The 13,796-nt window shown below is 44.1% G+C and overlaps 1 protein-coding gene across 1 annotated transcript in view; it reads left to right on the top strand.

Moving 5' to 3' along the window:
- The window catches only part of ACOXL (acyl-CoA oxidase like), a 356,241-nt gene that overhangs the window by 181,625 nt on the left and 160,820 nt on the right, over positions 1 to 13,796 (top strand). The gene's annotated exons all lie outside the window — the stretch shown is intronic.

The raw sequence follows: 13,796 nt of genomic DNA, 5'->3' as shown, positions 1-13,796 counted from the left end.
CAGATTTGCCTATTTCTTCTTTCAGTTTTTATTAGTTTCTGTCTCTAGTATTTTGCCATTTTTAAGATGCATATACATGTAAGGATTATTGTACTTTCTTGGACACTTGATCCCTTTATCATCATGTAATTTTTCTCTTAATCCTTGAAAACATTCCTTGTCCTGAAATCTGTTTTGTCATATTACAGCTACTCCATGTTCCTTTGACTTAGTGTTTCATAGTACATCTTTATCATATATTTGTTTTTAACCTAGATATCCATTTGAAGTGGGTTTCTTTATAAAACAGAGGATAGTTAGGTCTTCGTAGAAGGCAATGGCACCCCACTCCAGTACTCTTGCCTAGAAAATCCCATGGATGGAGGAGCTTGGTGGGCTGCAGTCCATGGGGTTGCTAAGAGTCGGACACGACTGAGCAACTTCACTTTCACTTTTCACTTTCATGCATTGGAGAAGGAAATGGCAACCCACTCCAGTGTTCTTGCCTGGAGAATCCCAGGGACGGGGGAGCCTAGTGGGCTGCTGTCTATGGGGTCGCACAGAGTTGGACACGACTGAAGCGACTTAGCAGCAGCAGCAGCAGTTAGGTCTTGAATTTTTTTAAAAAATCTAACTTGAAAATCTCTGACTTTTAGCTGTTGTGTTTAGACCAATTGCATTTAAAGTGATTTGTTGATATGTTTGGACTAGTAGACAGCTGATTTTTATTTTTTCCATCTGTTTTTTGTTACTTTTCCCTTTTTTCTGCCTGCTCTTACATTGAATGAATATTGCTTATTATTCCATTTTATCTCCTTGATTGACATTATTTATACTTCTTTTGAAAATATAATTGTTGACCCAGGGTTTATAGTACACATCCTTAGTGAATTAGAGTCTACATTAAACTATTATCTTGCCTCCCCTGTAGTGTTAGGACCTTAAACAGGGTATTCCCAGTTCCTCCCTTGCATCCTTTTCCTGCTATTGTTGTCACATAATTTACTTTAAAATGTGCTGCAAATATGCAGTGCATTGCTACTGATTTTCTTATACATAGTCATGTTTTAGATCAATTAAAAATAACTAAAATAGAATTTTTTTTACCTTTCTTTATTCAGTCGCCAACATTGTTAATTTAGTTGTGTAGATCCAAATTTCTAATTGATACCATATTTGTTTTGCCTGAAGAATTTCTAACATTTCTTGTAAAAATAGGTCTGCTAGCAATGAACTCACCCCCATTTTTTTAGAGAAAGTCTTTATTTCTCCTTTTTTTTTTTTTTTTTAAAAGACATTAGCGGCATACCCAGAATTCTGGGTTGATAGTTTATTTTTCTTTGAGCATCTTAACAATGTCACTGTATAGGCTTATTTTTTTCCATTTTATTTATTTAAGTTAAAGTACAATTGCTTTACAATGTTGTGTTAGTTTCTGCTGTACAACAACATGAAACAGCCGTATGTATACATATTTCCCTTCCCTCTTGAGCCTTGTTCACACCCCACCATCCCACCCCTCTATGTTCTATAATCTTCTTGATTTCTTGATTCACATGAAAAAACAGCCATCATTTTTCTGTCTGTTTCCCTGTATTTGCAGTATATTCCCACTTTAACTGCTTTTAGGAGTTTCTCTTGTTCTTTGATTTTCAGGGTTTGATTATGTTGGCCTAGGTGTGGTTTTGTGGTTTTGTATGTCTGTGCTGTTTGGAGTTTGTTGAGCCTCTGGGATCTGTGGGTTGAAGCGTCTCATCAAATTGGGAAATATTTTGGCCATTATTTCTTTAAAATTTTCTTCTGCCTCTTTCTTTCCCTCTACACAGATGTTAACCTGCTTCATATTGTCCTACGTGTCACTGAAGTTATGTTCTTTTTTTAATAGATACTTTAATTTGGATAATGTCCATTGATCTGTCTTCAAGTTTTCTGATTCTTTTGTACACAATGTCCAATCTGCTAAAAAGTGCTGATCCCTCCCTGGAATTCTGTTCGTCAAGGCTCCTTGAAGCTTTTGTTCTTTGGCGGCACTTTGGGAAAATATGATTTTTATTTTATCCACTTTCTTGCTATTATTAAGGTACCAACAGTTTCTGGTGTTGTTTTATATCTTAGCCCTGTGACATTTCTTTTACCCTTATTGATGTCATCTGAAATTGTCACTAACTCTCTACAAAATGTTGTTGTTTAGTCACTCAGTCATGTCTGACTCTTTGGGACCCCATGGACTGCAGCATGCCAGGCTTCCTTCTCATTCTATCACTATCTCCTGGAGTTTGCTCAAACTCATGTCTGTTGAGGCAATGATGCCATCCAACCATCTCATCCTCTGTTGTCCCCTTCTCCTCCTGCCCTCCATCTTTCCCAGCATCAGGGTCTTTTCCAATGAGTCGGGTCTTTGAATCAGGTGGGTAACGTATTGGAGCTTCAGCTGTAGCATGAGTCCTTCCAAAGAATATTCAGGGTTGATTTCCTTTAGGATTGACTGGTTTGCTCTCCTTGCAGTCTAAAGAACTCTCAAGAGTCTTCTCCAACAGCACAGTTCAAAGACCTCACATACCCCTTTTGATCTTACACTTCCTGACTTGCTTCAACTGAGCCAGATAATTCTTGACACAAAGTTTGGTTTTCAGTGATTCTCTGATGTGCTTTTTAAAAACTACAGACTCTCTGCACCTACTCCCATGATTCAGATTCACCTGATCTAGGGAGCATCCTAAGGAATCCAGAGTTATTATGCTCTTAAGTTCCTTGGTGATTCTTATGAGCAGCCAGAGCTGAGAATTGCAGGAACTTTTTAAGGGAGTTTCCTAGCATGACCTGGAAATAATTTTCACTAATAGTTAAGAAGCAGCAGTATTAAGTTATCATGAACATTTATGGGTGGATCAAAATAACTTGACAATGAAACCTAAGAATGTTTTGCATGCCTGCCAAAAACAAACAAAATTTTTCCTTTGAATTTTTTGCCCAGTGGGATTTGTGATATTATGAAGAGGGAAGGGTGTCTATAAATTCTTAATCTACAGCTGACAAATCCGTGACAAAAGAAGTTACTGGACCACATAACAAATGGGCCCTAGATAGTCCACATTGATAAGTTTACATGTGTATATATAAACACATACACATATTTGTATGCATGTGTATGTAAGTTTATATATATACACATATAAACATGCATCTTTATATATAACAAAAGTGTTATATGTATCTACATATTTCCTTTTTCTTCAGCTCCATCTTTATTATTTATTTATTGTAAAAATAATAGTTATACTTTATTTTTATTTGGAGTAGAGTTGCTTTTACAATGTTGCGTTAGTCTCTGCTCTACAATGAAGTGAATCACCTCTAAGGATACATGCGTCCCGTCCCTTTGGGTTTCCCCTTCCCCTCATCCTGCACATCTAGGTCACCGCAGAGCACCGAGCTGAGCTCCCTGCGCTTTATGGCAAGTTCCTGCCAGCTATCTATTTTACACACAGTAGTGTATGTAGGTATGTCAATCCTAATTGCCCAGTTTGTTCCACCCTGTCCTTGCCCCCTGTGCCCACATATCTGTTCTTTATGTTTGTGTCTCTATTCCTGCCCTAGAAATAAGTTCATTTGCACCATTTTTCTAGATTCCCCATATATGTGCTGATATACAATCCTTGTTTCTTCTCCTTCTAACTTACTTCATTCTGTATGACTGTTTCTAGGTCCATCACCACTACAGTTGATTCAGTATCATTCCTTGGAGAAGGAAATGGCAACCCACTCCAGTATTCTTGCCTGGAGAATCCTGTGGATGGAGGAGCCTGGAGGGCTACAGTCCATGGGGTCGCAAAGAGTGGGACACGACTGAGTGACTTCACTTTCACTAAACATCATATACCTTGATTTTGTAAGCACTGTGTTGCCACTATCACTAAAGTTTAAAATTTCCCTCGATTTTTAGGGAGACACTCCTCAAAGGCCAATATCAGAGAAACAGAGACCACAGTTATAGTTTTAGGTTTCAGGGAAGAATCGAGAGGTAATAAATGAAAGTGAAAAAGTGAAAGTGAGGGTGTTAGCCGCTCAGTCATGTCCGACACTTTGTGACCCCAAGACTGCAGCCCATCAGGGTCCTCTGTCCATGGAATTCTCCAGGCAAGAAGACTAGAGTGGGTTGCCCTTCCTTTCTCCAGAGGCTCTTCTTGACCCAGGGATCGAACGTGCGTCTCCTACACTGCAGGCTGATTCCTTACCATCTGAGCCACCAGGGAAACCCCAATAAATGGAAATTAACTGGTAAATAGAAAAATCAAAGGACCACGTGTCACGCATGAGTGAGGTAGTGTTGAACAGGGCACATCAGACATGCTCACCACACTGTCAATCTAATCGCCTCTGCTGCTGCTGCTGCTAAGTCGCTTCAGTTGTGTCCGACTCTGTGCGACCCCATAGATGGCAGCCCACCAGGCTCTGCCGTCCCTGGGATTCTCCAGGCAAGAACACTGGAGTGGGTTGCCATTTCCTTCTCCAATGCATGCAAGTGAAAAGTGAAAGTGAAGTCACTCAGTCATGCCCGACTCTTCGTGACCCCATGGACTGCAGGCTACCAGGCTCCTCCGCCATGGGATTTTCCAGGCAAGAGTGCTAGAGTGGGAATTGACCCCAGGACCTCCCTGATTTTCATGACCTTTACCTCCTCGGGCCCTCAGTGGCCTCTGGTCCAGTTCAGTGTCCCCAGCGTGGCTGTTTTCCCCTGCCTTGTTTTCCTTCTCTCTGTCCCCCAGTAGCAGCAGGAGGTGGACCCACTGAAAATCTGGTTAAAGGAATCCCCAGGACAAAGTGCTGCAACTGTGGGGAGAGATTGTCTGTGTTTTAAAACAGTGCTGAAAAGAAGGTGGCATTCCTGTGACAAAGTCTGGCTTTCCTATTTCTCTCTCATTTACCAACCCTATTGCTTCTCCTCCTGGTAAGGAAATAGTTTAATGCAGTTGGTTGTTACATGACAAAATTTAATGCTAAGTACCTTTCCCCAATACCCTACTTTAAAAAAAAATTATTTTTAAAGTTTGGCTGCACCAGGTCTTAGCTGCAGGGTGTGTGTGCCTGCGAGCTCAGTCATGTCTGACTCTTTGTGACCCCAGGGATTGTAACCCTCCAGGCTCCTCTGTCCATGGGATTTTCCGGACAAGAATACTAGAATGGGTTGCCATTTCCTCCTCCAAGGGATCTTCCTGACCCAGGAATCGAACCCACAGCTTCTGCATTGGCAGGTGGATTCTTCACTGAGCCACCCAGAATCGACCTCCCTGATAAGGGATCGAACCTGAGTCCCCTGCATTGTGAGTGTGAAGTCTTAGCCACTGGGCCATTAGGGAAGTCTCCCCAAACACCCCGCTTTTTAAAAACTAAGGTTATCAAAACTTGGTTACAGGTTCCTTCTTCCAGTTCCTGTGGGCACAGTTCTACCAGTCCACTGACTTCAGTTTCAGGGTCTGGGTAACCTGAAGTTGGATGGGTTAGATGTTTGTTCAGTGCATTGGGTTCCATTCAAGTGTAGACAAACAGTTGTGAGGGTCCAGAGCTGTGGGTGTATGTGGCTGGAGTTAGGTGATCAGGGAAAATGCCCCACCAGCCAGGCTCAGCAGCCCTGCTTCTCTTCCCATCTAGTGTAATCAAAGCGCAAAGAGTCAGAGCTTCACGTCCCAGTAAAATGCAGGTCATGGAAGTGAATGGGACAGCTTCTTGCAGGGCGCATCACGTGTGTCCATGTCATCAGCGGTTGTATGGCCCCTTGCTAGTAGGGCTGCCAGGTAGATTGCGATCTCCCAGTTAACTCTGAGTTTCAGATGGCTGACACACGGTTTTGTAGTCTCAGTGTGTTCCCAGGACTGCAACAGGGAGCGTGCTCTTAAACTAAAGATTAAGCACTGTTTATCTGAAATTCAGATTTTCCTGGGCGTGCTCTGCTTCTCTTTGTTGAATCTGGCAGTCTTGCTGGAGTCAGACGTGGTCCCTGCCACGTGGAGCTTTGCTGCTTCGTCTGGGTTTTGACAGTAGCGGGTTGGTAAGCGGATCTGGTTCCCAGATCCTTCTCCTTGCCCATTGCCTCTGCAAGTCTGGAGATGGGGTAGGCCTGCTTGGGCCTTAGCAAGCCCCCCGCCCCCCAGCCCACTCCACTCATGTCCTTTTGGCCTTGACAAGGAGGGGACAGAACCGGATGTCCTTTGGCACTTGCTTGCTCTAGAAGAGGCAGGACGCATCTCCTACCTGGCTGCTCAGCTGCCGGGCAGAGCCGACTCAATGGGGAGGGGGCTGGCTCAATGGGGGTGTCTGTTCCAGGTGATGGGGGCCCCCTGAGGGGCCTGCCATGTCTTCCTCCCTCCTCTCCCCCTCCTCCCCTGATGTGTGGCAGGTCCCTCTCTAGGTCTGAGGACTTGAGAGCCAACAGAACCGTCACAGCCCTGCTGGGGTGGCCCCATGGCCGGGAAAACAGGTGGCCCGTGTCCCTGTGGCTGTGCTTGCCCATCTCTGGGTCACTTCTTATCCTTGGTGGGGCCCCTTCCCATGCTGGGGCTCCAGTGTCTTCCACGCATCCTGGCTCAGGGCTGTGCCCATGGGCTCCTGGTGCCCGGGCCTTACTGAACCTCTGTGTTCTCACTCACTGTGACAGTAATTAGCAATTGTGATGGGAATGTTTCTGTTGGTGTTTAGTTGCTAAGTCGTGTCTGACTCATTGAGACCCCATGGATTGTAGCCTGCCAGACTCCTCTGTCCATGGGATTTCCCAGGCAAGATTAATGGAGTGAGTTGCCCTGCCCTCCTCCAGGGGCTCTTCCCAACTCAGGGATTGAACCCGTGTCTCCTGCAGTGACAGGCAGCTTCTTTACTGCTCAGCCACCAGGGAAGCCCGTGTGGTGGGAATACATGCCTATAACTAGTTGATGTGTGGCCACTACCCCAAGACATCTCAGACTTTCCACACCCATCCTGCCAGTTATCACATTCTGGTCATTTTTCCTTCTACTGTGAAATCACTTAAAGCTCACCGTCTGCAGCATCTGGCCAGCTCCCTCTCTTGGCTCTGTGCACCCCACGTCCAGCCTGGCCCCGGTCAAATCCATTCTCCACAAGCTCCATACCTGAGATGAAATCTGAATTCTTACCTGCCTGCTGGGACCCTCCCATGGGCTCTCTCTGTCTTTTGCACTGAAAGAAACTTGCTCCTTCATGTGGTACCCAGGGCACCTTCACCTGCCTGGCCCCTAAGACCCCCAACCCACCTGTCGCCTCTTCAGTCCTTCACCCAGGCCTGGATCAGCCTATTTCCTGCCTCAGCCTTTCTTACAGGCAGCCTCCCCCCTCGTCCCACCACTCACCTCTCACATCTTTGCCTCCCATCACCTGGTAGCTCATAGTCACCCTTCAAGACACAGTTCAGGTTGTCATGTGCCCTAACTCACCTTCTTCCCTGAGCCCCTCCTGGAATTTATTGTCGTTCAGTCACTAAGTCATGTCTGACTCTTTGAGACCCCATGGACTGCAGCACGCCAGGCTCCTCTGTCCTCCACTGAGGACAGACTCCTCCTGGAGTTTGCTCAGATTCCTGTCCACTGAGTTGGTGATGCTGTCTAACCACCTCATCCTCTGTTGTCCCCCTCTCCTCTTGCCCTCAATCTTTCCCAGCATCTGGGTCTTTTCCAATGAGTTGGCTCTTTGCATCAGGTGGCCAAAGTATTGGAACTTTACCATCCATCCTTCCAATGAATGTTCAGTGTTGATTTCCTTTAGGATTCACTGGTTTGATCTCCTTGTTATCCAAGGGATTCTCAAGAGTCTTCTCCATCACCACAGTTCAAAAGCATCAATTCTTTGGCGCTCAGCCTTCCTTACGATCCAACTCTCACATTCATACGTGACTACTGGAAAAGCCATAGCTTTGACTATACTTACCTTTCTGTTGGCAAAGTGATATCTCTGCTTTTTAAGATGCTATCTAGGTTTGTCATAGCTTTCCTTCCAAAGAGCAAGCATCTTTTAATTTCATGGTTGTAGTCGCTATCCACAGTGATTTTAGAGCCCAAGAAAATCAAATCAGTAACTGCTCCCACTCTCCTGGAATAAGGAGGGCTTACTATTGCTCTTGGAGCAGCATCCTGGCTCCTTTACTCATTGCACTGTGACTCTTGGTTTACCACCATGAATTCTTTGAGCATAGGAACTGTGGATCCTTAATTTGGCATCGCCACATCTATGAGTTGCCTGACTTTCTGCGTGGGGGTACTTCGGCTCAACTGAATGAAATTATCTTGTGTGATTACATCACTCTTGGCCATGAGGCTGTTTGGAGCTTTGCTATTAAATATTTTGATGGTTTTTGAAGCAGAAGTTATCCATTGTGAGGATGGCATCCAGGGCCTGTTGGCCAGGGCAGTTGGTTGTTGAAGTCTCTCCTTGGAATCATCTAGTGGGGTTTGCCACAAAAAAAAAAATGAATTTCCTAGCTTAGAATGTCTCTGACAACTTCTTAAAAAGCTCAGTGGGTGTGAAGTGCCAGGCAGCAGGAGCATTTTAGGTTTGCCTCTCCTGTTATTTATTCCAGCCCACATGGGCAGCTCAGCAGTCCAGGCTGCGTTCCAGGCCAGGAGGGACCACTTCACCCTTGTGTTGCTGTCTCTGTCTTTTTTTTTTTTTTAGCGTGGATCACTTGTTTTTTCAAGCCTTTAAAATTTTTTCCATAATATTCCTTCTATTTTGTGTTTCAGTATTTGCGCTGTGAGGCATGTAGGATCTTATCTCTGCAACCAGTGACTGAACCCACACCCACTGCTTTGGGAGGTGAAGTCTTAAGCACTGGACCACCAAATGAGTCTGTCTTTATACTGAATCCAGGCCTTCTCATTTTGCCCAGGACCTGTAACTATAAAATTAAGATGATAGCTTGATATATATTCAGTTGCCTGTCATGTACCAGGCACTGTCCTAAAACTTTTACATGGAGTAAACTCATTAAATGTCTTTTTTTTTTAATTTTTAATTTTTACTTTATTTTGCTTTACAATACTGTATTGGTTTTGCCCTACATTGACATGAATCAGCCACGGGTGTACATGAGTTCCCCATCCTAAACCCCCCTCCCACCTCCCACCCCATATCATCTCTCTGGATCATCCCCGTGCACCAGCCGCAAGCATCCTGTATCCTGTATCGAACCTAGACTGGCGCTTCCTCATTTAGTGTCTTGTGACAACTGACCAAGTTTCTGTCCTTGTTTGTAATGGATGTCTCCATATCACCTACCTAAAACTGTGCCTGGCATAAAGTAAGATTTCATTAATATTTTTGAATAAATGAATGGATGGAACGATACTTCGTAGTCTCAGAAATTCACCCAAGGGAGCATTCCTGGTGGTCCAGTGGCTAAGACTCTCTTCTTCCAATGCAGGGGTCCCGGGTTCCATCTCTGTTCAGGGAACTAGATCCCGCTTGCCACAACTAAAGATCCTGCATGCCACAGCTAAGACCCAACACAGCCAAATAAAGAAATAAATTTAAAAAAAAAAAAAAAGAAAGAAATTCACCAGAGTTCTATCCTTATAAAAAAATGGAGTTTCAAGGAAGGTAAGCTTCTTAGAGTTCTTCCACTAAATGAAGACTGCCTATAACTATAGATCAAATATTGCATACAGTGTAGTATGTAACGTGCATAGTACTGTTTATGATACTGCTGAACTGCATTTTTAATATAATCCTGAAATCTTATTGCCAAAATGTCTTGTTTACTTTTATGTAACACAGATTTTGTAAGCAGAATCCTGCCCTCTTGCTGACTTACCAGTTTTAGAGATACTCAATCTGCACTTCTCCTGAGGCTTGCTTGATAGTGGCTTCTAACACTTCAAGTGGATGTAACCCGTAAACAAATACTTCATGTTTCTAGAGGCATTGCCTGTGAAATAAACAGGTTTAGAGATGTGGGATGTTTTTGCCACAGAATCCCTATTCCCTAATTTATCTTCCAGGCCCCTCCAAGTTTCTTATATCAGACTTTCTTAAGACATGTGCCCCTTGGACTCTTACATATTCTGAACATAGAAGGGTTTCTCAGAGCTCCTCGGCAAGCAGGCGTGAGAGTCTGACAATGGATAAGTGCCACTCGGTTCAGTTCAGTTCAGTCGCTCAGTCGTGTCCAACTCTCTGCAACCCCATGAACCGGGGCATGCCAGGCTCCCTGTCCATCACCAACTCCCAGAGTTCACCCAAACTCATGTCCATTGAGTCGGTGGTAACATCCAACCATCTCATCCTCTGTCGTCCGCTTCTCCTCCTGCCCTCAATCTTTCCCAGCATCAGGGTCTTTTCAAATGAGTCAGTTCTTTGCATCACGTGGCCAAAGTATTGGAGTTTCAGCTTCAGCATCAGTCCTTCCAATGAACACCTAGGACTGATCTCCTTTAGGATGGACTGGTTGGATCTCCTTGCAGTCCAAGAGACTCTCAAGAGTCTTCTCTAACACCACAGTTCAAAAGCATCAATTCTTTGGCACTCAGCTTTCTTCACAGTCCAACTCTCACATCCATACATGACTACTGGAAAAACCATAGCCTTGACTAGACAGACCTTCATTGTCAAAGTAATGTCTCTGCTTTTTAATATGCTGTCTAGGCTGGTCATAGATTTCCTTCCAAGGAGTAAGTGTCTTTTAATTTCATGGCTGCGATCACCATCTGCAGTGATTTTGGAGCCCAGAAAAATAAAGTCAGCCACTGTTTCCACTGTTTTCCCATCTATATGCCATGAAATGATGGGACCGGATGCCATGATCTTAGTTTTCTGAATGTTGAGCTTTAAGCCAACTTTTTCACTCTCTTCTTTCACTTTCATCAAGAGGCTCTTTAGTTCCTCTTCACTTTGTGCCATAAGGGTGGTATCATCTGCATATCTGAGGTGATTGATATTTCTCCCAGCAATCTTGATTCCAGCTTGTGCTTCTTCCAGCCCAGAGTTTCTCATGATGTACTCTGTGTATAAGTTAAATAAGCAGGGTGACAATATACAGCCTTGACGTACTCCTTTTCCTATTTGGAACCAGTCTGTTGTTCCATGTCCAGTTCTAACTGCTGCTTCCTGACCTGCATATACGTTTCTCAAGAGGCAGATCAGGTGGTCTGGTATTCCCATCTCTTTCAGAATTTTCCACAGTCTATTGTGATCCACACAGTCAAAGGCTTTGGCACAGTCAACAAAGCAGAAATAGATGTTTTTCTGGAACTGTCTTGCTTTTTCGATGATCCATTGGATGTTGGCAATTTGATTTCTGGTTCCTCTGCCTTTTCTAAAACCAGCTTGAACATCTGGAAGTTCATGGTTCACATATTGCTGAAGCCTGGCTTGGAGAATTTTGAACATTACTAGCGTGTGAGATGAGTGCAATTGGGTGGTAGTTTGAGCATTCTTTGGCATTGCCTTTCTTTGGGATTGGAATGAAAACTGACCTTTTCCAGTCCTGTGGCCACTGCTGAGTTTTCCAAATTTCCTGGCATATTGAGTACAGCAGTTTCACAGCATCATCTTTCAGGATTTGAAATAGCTCACCTGGAATTCCATCACCTCCACTAGCTTTGTTCATAGCGATGCTTCCTATGGCCCACTTGACTTCACATTCCAGGATGTCTGGCTCTAGGTGGGTGATCACACCATCATGATTATCTGGGTGGTGAAGATCTTTTTTGTATAGTTCTTCTGTGTATTCTTGCCACCTCTTCTTAATATGTTCTGCTTCTGTTAGGTCCATACCATTTCTGTCCTTTATCGATCCCATCTTTGCATGAAATGTTCCGTTGGTATCTCTAATTTTCTTGAAGAGACCTCTAGTCTTTCCCATTCTATTGTTTTCCTCTATTTCTTTGCATTGATCGTGAAGGAAGGCTTTCTTATCTCTCCTTGCTATTCTTTGGAACTCTGCATTCAGATGCTTATATCTTTCCTTTTCTCCTTTGCTTTTCACTTCTCTTCTTTTCATAGCTATTTGTAAGGCCTCCCCAGACAGCCATTTTGCTTTTTTGCATTTCTTTTTCTTGGGGATGGTCCTGATCCCTGTCTCCTGTACAGTGCCACGAACCTCCATCCATAATTCATCAAGTACTCTATCAAATCTAGTCCCTTAAATCTCTTTCTCACTTCCACTGTATAATCATAAGGGATTTGATTTGGGTCATACCTGAATGATCTAGTAGTTTTCCCTAGTTTCTTCAATTTAAGTCCGAATTTGGCAATAAGGATTCATGATCTGAGTCACGGTCAGCTCCTGGTCTTGTTTTTGCTAACCGTGTAGAGCTTCTCCATCTTTGGCTGCAAGGAATATAATCAGTCTGATTTCAGTGTTGGCCTTCTTGTGATATCCATGTGTGGAGTCTTCTCTTGTGTTGTTGGAAGAGGGTGTTTGCTATGACTAGTGTGTTCTCTTGGCAGTACTCTATGAGCCTTTGTCCTGCTTCATTCTGTACTCCAAGGCCAAATTTGCCTGTTACTCCAGGTGTTTCTTGACTTTCTAAGTGCCACTAGGGGAACCACTGTGCCTGGCAGTTGGTCATTCTTCCTCAGTAGGGCCCGTGTCCTGTCAGTGTTCATCTCATTACTTAAAATTCCTTTTCTTTAAAATTTTTATTTATTTATTTCTTCTCTTTATTTTTGTTGTTTAGTCATTCAGTCGTGTCCAATTCTTTGTGACCCCCATGGACTGCAGCATGCCAGGCTTCCCTGTCATTCACAGTCTTCTGGAGCTTGCTCAAACTCATGTCCATTGAATCAGTGATGCCATCCAACCACCTCATCCTCTGTAATCCGCTTCTTCTCCTGCCTTCAATTTTCTCCAGCATCAAGGCCTTTCCCAAAGGCTCTTCACATTTATTTTCAGTTTTTTAATTGGAGGAAAATTACTTTACACTGTTGCGTTGGTTTCTGGTGTACAACAATGAGAAACAGTCGTAATTATACATATATACATATATATATATATATATATATATATATATATATACACACACACACACACACACACGCCCCCATATATATATCCCCTCCCTCTTGAGCCTCCTCTTCCCCCCTAAGAAAAAAATCTCAGGCTAGTATTGCAAAGAAATCTTACCAAATCTCTTCTAAGAGAGCCTCAGTGATTCTTCCTTTTCTTAGTCAATGTATTTCCCACCTGTTTCCATGCTGGGGAACATCCAGGGGTGTGTGTGTGTGTGTGTGTGTGTGTGTGTGTGTGTGTGTGTATGTATTTAGGGAGGTCAGAGGGGAATCAGGTACAGCTTTTTAAATGGCCAGTGCTGAGGTTTTCTGAGAGTCGCTGCACTGCAGCCACACCCCCGGGCATGGGTGACTGCCCCCCAGCCTAGGGTTAGAGTGCTGCCCACTCCCTCTGGGCGCTGACATGCACATTGCTCACAGCAGATACGGTGTGCTCAGTCAGTCAGTCCTGTCTGACTCTGTGACCCTGCAGACTGTAGCCTGCCAGGGTCCTTTGTCCGTGGGATTCCCTAGGCAAGAACACTGGAGTGGGTGGCCATTCCCTCTCCCAGGGAATCATCTCCACCCAGGGATCACTGCACAGCACAGGGGGCTCTATGCAGCGTTCTATGGTGAATGAAACAGGAAGGGAGCCCTCCAAGAAAGGGGGTACATTTATATGTAGAGCTGATTCACTTGCTGGACAGTAGACTCTAACGCAGCACTGTAATGCACACACATACACCATGTTAGTTGCTCAGTTGTGTCTGACTCTTTTTGCGACCCCCCTGGACTGTAGCGCACCAGGCTCCCCTGTCCATGGGATT

The sequence above is a fragment of the Budorcas taxicolor genome, chromosome 11 (assembly GCF_023091745.1).
Source record: "Budorcas taxicolor isolate Tak-1 chromosome 11, Takin1.1, whole genome shotgun sequence".
NCBI classification, from domain to species: domain Eukaryota; kingdom Metazoa; phylum Chordata; class Mammalia; order Artiodactyla; family Bovidae; genus Budorcas; species Budorcas taxicolor.
This window is presented reverse-complemented; position numbering and strand designations above follow the sequence as displayed.